A 5,519-nucleotide genomic window follows, 5' to 3' on the forward strand; every position below is an offset into this window, starting at 1 on the left:
GGCGAGTATTGCCTTGGCTCTCGCTTTTCTTCGTCCTTCATTGTGGGTTGGGTGTATGTTTCTGGGAATCGGGTCAACTGTTATCGCTTTCATGGCTTGTGTGCAAAGTTGGGACTTTTCTGGCGGCATGAAGAAAGGCTGAAGACCGGCTTCAAACAATATCTCGTTGCCCGCCTTTGAGAGTGAGAGCCGACTAATCTGTGCATGCCGCTGTGCCTCAAAGAGTTCGGTTTCGTACAACACTGGAAAAATGGCAGCATATCCACGAATGGAATGATGGAGAAAGGGGTGAAGCATTCGTCCGTCCATTCGTTCTTGCTTCCGTCCGTCCATGCGTCCGTCTGGGTGGCCGTCCATGCGTCCATCCGCCCGTCCGTGCGTCCGTCCCTGCGTTCGTCCATGCATCCGATCCTGCGTCCGTTCATGCGTCCATCCATGTATCTGTCTGTGTGTCCGTTCGTCCGTCTATTCCACACTCCAAGTACCACCATCTTGCATCTTTTCATCATATATTGGATGGATGGATGGATGCTATGAGCGTCCCCTTTATAACGGGGTGGTGACAAGTATGCCACCAGGCTCGACAAAAAAAAAAAACCTTTTTTCTTTTTTTTTATGTTGGCCTAATGCCTCTACTTCGATAAATTCTATCTTAATGGAAAAAAGGTAAATTTTCAGCTTAAGTTCTCTGCCATTTACGGCACACTGTCCATATTTTATTTTTCCAATATTTATTTTTGTCCTTTCTCTCTAATTTTCCGCCACCAATACTCTAACCGTCTCTTACTTATTTCAATCGCGGGTGTGTTCAGCTTTCCATTGTTGTCCCTAAAACCCAAGGCTTCCTGTAGGCTCGTGCCCAAACGTACACCTGGGTGGACATCTCCACATTCAATCAGAACATGCTCCACCGTTTCCTTATCTTTCCCGCAGCATGTGCATTGTTCTTCTTCCTTACTGAATCTTGCTTTATAACTACGCGTTCTAAGGCAACCCGATCTCGCTTCAAACAGTAAAGCGCTTCCCCTTGAATTATCGTAAAATGCCTCCCTCCTTATTTCATTTTTGCCCTTTCGGTAGTTACTCAAAGCCGGTTTTTTCTCCATAGCTGCCATCCAGTAAATCCTCTCCGCCTCCCTGACTTTTCCCTTAACGCTCTTTGTTGACATATGGCTCACAATACCAGCCGTATATTTACTAGTGAGTCTTCTAGTTCTTTTTCTCCACTGTGTGTCCACGCTCTTCCTATACAAATAACGGAACACCTTCTCTGCCCATCTACTCTCCTTCATATTTCTTAGCCTTTCTTCGAACCTTATTTTGCTCTGCGCTTCCCTCGCCTCAAAACCTGCCCACCCCATATCGCCCTTTACAGCCTCGTTTGTCGTCTTCCCGTGAGCACCCAACGCGAGGCGTCCCACAGTCCTTTGATTTACATCCATTCCCGATTGCACCTCTGCCCTCATGCACACCACTGAGTTCCCAAAAGTAAGCCCTGGAACCATTACACCCTTCCACAGACCTCGAAGCACCTCATACCTATTGTATCCCCACAACGCTCTGTGCTTCATTATTGCCGCATTCCTCTTTCCTTTTGCTGCCGAGGCTTTTTCCTGTACCTCCATGTATCTATCACTCTCATTTACCCATACTCCAAGGTACTTGTATTCACTTACCCTCGGTATTTCTTGGCCTTGTATGGACACCGTCTGATCACAGGGATCATTGAATACCATCAAACCACACTTCGTTACACTGAATCCTAGTCCAAGAGCTTCACCTTCCCTTCCGCATATATTCGCCAGCTGCTGTATATCATCTCGACTGTCCGCAAATAAGACGATATCGTCCGCATAAAATAAACCTGGAAGCTTCTGCTCAATCATCATGCCGCCCTGTTTGTGTGACAGATTAAAACCAATGTTGCTACCTTCTATTCGCCATATAGAAGCACCGCCATCCAGCGGACATTCCAAGGACTAAACGAGAGGTGGCACACGCACACTGTCTTACGGCTTGCGCTTCGTATCTACTTCCCACCTTTAACCACCTCGAGTTCGTGGTATATACTAGTTCACAGTATTCATGGCACTGCGGCCCAACGCTCGCTAAACCTTTCTAAAACCAAGGAGGTTACGCCCAGCGAGTATAACGTAGCAACACTTTCTTGTCAGATAGTGCTCAATACATGCCAATGGCTGCTAATAGGGATCGCAGCGTGCGCGTTAACTAAAAGCCGAATGCTCTTGTCCCTCATTCCCCCTTTGCAGCCATTGGCATGTACATCGAGCACTATCTTTTATTTTTCAACAACGCACAGAAGAAATCTCTCACTGGCACCTCCTTGGAGGTCAAAATGTTATAATTGTTACACTCTACAAAGGCTACGAGGGACATACGGGTGCCGCTGAGACGTCCCCCGCTACGCCACCGATTGCCAAAGAGAGGGAAGAACACTCAACCCTTTTTTTATCCGGTTCCCTCTTGGCTACGTGTCTCAATCACTTCCCACATACAGGGATTCGTGCTGGGGCCGGGAAGTAAGAGACGCTACGACCTGTTCCTGTTTACTGATTCATTTAATTTATTACAAACTGCAAACATCGTATGCCCGCGTACATCAACCACTACTCAAAATTATAACACATGATTTAGACGCTCGCGACGTTCGACTCAGGGCAGGCACATAAAGAAAGTAACTGCAACGATATAAGGGTATGTATTAAAAAGAACACACGACCACACAAATGATGAAGTTATAAATGAATAAAACCACGCAATGTCTCAACGCGCCGCTTCTTTGCCTGCAAAACTCGTCTAAATAGGGTGCATAAAGTTCGTCTCACGTGTGGTCCGTGTTGTCAGTCTTCATCGTCTTCGTTGTCTCTCTCAGCGATTTCCATCTTAATCTTCTTTCATAACGTACCGCAATCACTCGCTTCCTCGTTTCCCGTCTCTAACTTTCATTCCTCGTCATATCATCTCTGCCTCAGTCATCATCTCATCGGCTCCTATTGCTCTCTTCACACCGTTATCTTCCTTTTCCATTCCGTCTCTACCATCTCGAGCTCATCGCATAGTATCTCTGACTCTCCCGTCGTATCGACTCGTAGCCCCTTTTTGTAGGACCCGACACTGCCCTACCGGGGCACCAAACCAATCGCCACTATCGACGCGGCATATTTTCTTGTCAGTCGGAGTGTATCATCTTCGACGGCCACCTCCGCGGCCCATACCAGTAGAAAACCCTCTCCCAAACAAAACAGAGCAAGTAACAATGTACAAACTCAAGCCTCAGAGAGAGAGATGGGCGAGCTGTCCCAAGACAGTTTAGTTACGGGCGAACAATGGTCCCGATGCTTCCGACAAAGTGCGTCGTCTGTAATGGCCAACGTCCGGAGTTTGCGATGCTGTGCCGAAAAGTTTTTGGCCGGACCAATTGTCCTGGTTTCTGGTACTTGATGAGCCGATGTCCAGACCAAGTCTCAACGTTTCCATGCAGCTTGGTGTCTCCCGCAAAATTCTCCGTAGCCGCCGCTTCTTCGTCATTCAACGCCGCGGGTGGCCATCCGCGCAGAACGCAGTAATGAGCCCTGGAGCCACGGAGGCTGACGGAAAGTCAGGCCGGACCCGGCATAAGCTCTGCGGCAGGGTCGCATTCCCCGAACCAACAAAAGGTGCTCTGATGCTTCCCCATGCCACAAATCTGAAGGGTGCGCGTGGATAATTGCCACCGTACACTGTCACAATGTCTGTAGACCACAAAGCGCCGCCCGGTCCTCGTGTTTGCGCGGGGGGGGGGGGGGAGGGCGTGAGAACAGTAGAAATAATTTTTTCAGGTATTCCACTCCAGAATGCCCATTCGTTACACCGAAGGTTTTCTTTTCTTCTTTTTTATGCGTGTGTTTAAGAAACGAGCGAGAACATCTTGAAAGGACCGGGATTCAGTCCGTGTTTGCGGGGACGTCACACCGCTATAAGAAGCTTCTCCCCTAAAATCAAACAAAACTGTGCACCAGTTTTTTTTCGTCACCCCTACTCCTCAGTTTGACGAATCTCCCAAATCGCCAGCTTGCCAGATCCACATATGAGTTCGTCAGCGGATTTGACAAGTGCGGCAAATGCCGATGTGGACTTTTTGCTGAACTGGATTGTTCAAAATACTACTTTTATTGAAATAGCTGTTCTCATTCTCACTCTGCACAATTTAGGGAATGCTACCGACCGTGAACGCTATTCCAGTGAGCGACTACTTTGACTGTGAACGCTGCTCGTTGTCAATGTAGCCGTACACTGGAGTTTGTGGCGAAGCGTCGTGGCGAAGGGTTCAGCCGCCTTCGCTACGCTGATTTCAACAAGGCTGTGGGGCGAGCGCCTGAGAGTAGTTCACCTGTGAATGAAAACTTAGTTGAGTTCGGATTCTGACAGCTTTGAGTGAAACAGGAAAGCCATTCAATCAGACGCGAACGAAGCACGAAAATAAAGAAATCACAATAACGCAGTAAATGCAGTAAGTTTCAATACACTGGCAGAGATGGAGACGTCTGCAAAAAGCGAGTCACAGCAGAGTACTAAACGTTGGACATGTCTATATTAAGGGAACAGGGTACGCCCTATACCCACCATGTATTTTAGGCGAAGTTTACGTACCTTTCTCTCAATTACCATAAGAGTTACAGCAATTATTTTCCTACCACTGTAATCATAAGTCATTCCTATTTTTAGCGAATTCAGCGCTGATCATTTCATCGCCAGTTTTGGTAGTTTTTTTTACTTCAGATACATAATTATCACGCGCTAATAGCTATTAGATGTCGTGTTGAAGAAAAGCACTTCGTCACACAATAATAATTCCGCTTCAGCGTATCGCCTACTACGCTCAAAACTCCGGCTCCGCGGACCCAAACAAAGCGGCGGCATCAGTGTGTGCCGGCTGAGAATGACAACAGAAAACGGCGACGCATTAGCACTCCTGCACAGCTCCTTGTGGATACCAACGGTGCAACTTCTTCAGATGGCGACGAAGCTGACGAGACAAGCTCAAGTCCCTCGTCTGACGCGGTTGTCACTCTCGGTGACCTTCGTGGTCTTGTCCTACCATCAAAGTCATGGGCGCTGCACGAGTTTCCTGGATTTGACGGCGTGTCGTATGTAGCGTGCTCACTGAATCCTAGCACTCGTGAACTTTGCATTCAACGAGCCGTATACTTCACCTGTGCAGACAATGGAAGCGTGCAATGTGAAGCGTTCGTGCAAGAGAAACTGATCAGTAAGTCCGGTTTAGTAACTGTTCGAGAAGCCTCGGATGCTCTGCAGCTTGTTGCAAGCGTCCCACTCTGTTGTGGAGCAGCAGAAACTTCATTTTTGCCACCATCGGACCTTACCCACGGTCTACACGCGCAAATGAAGTCAAGATGAGAAATCTTCTACAGTGTCAAATGCATGGCAAAATCAGCTTAGGAAGGTGAGTGTATGACATGAAAATCGTCTAGCATAAAGCCCTAGCACTAAGCGTGACA

The sequence above is a fragment of the Rhipicephalus microplus genome, chromosome 2, assembly GCF_043290135.1.
Source record: "Rhipicephalus microplus isolate Deutch F79 chromosome 2, USDA_Rmic, whole genome shotgun sequence".
Taxonomy (NCBI): domain Eukaryota; kingdom Metazoa; phylum Arthropoda; class Arachnida; order Ixodida; family Ixodidae; genus Rhipicephalus; species Rhipicephalus microplus.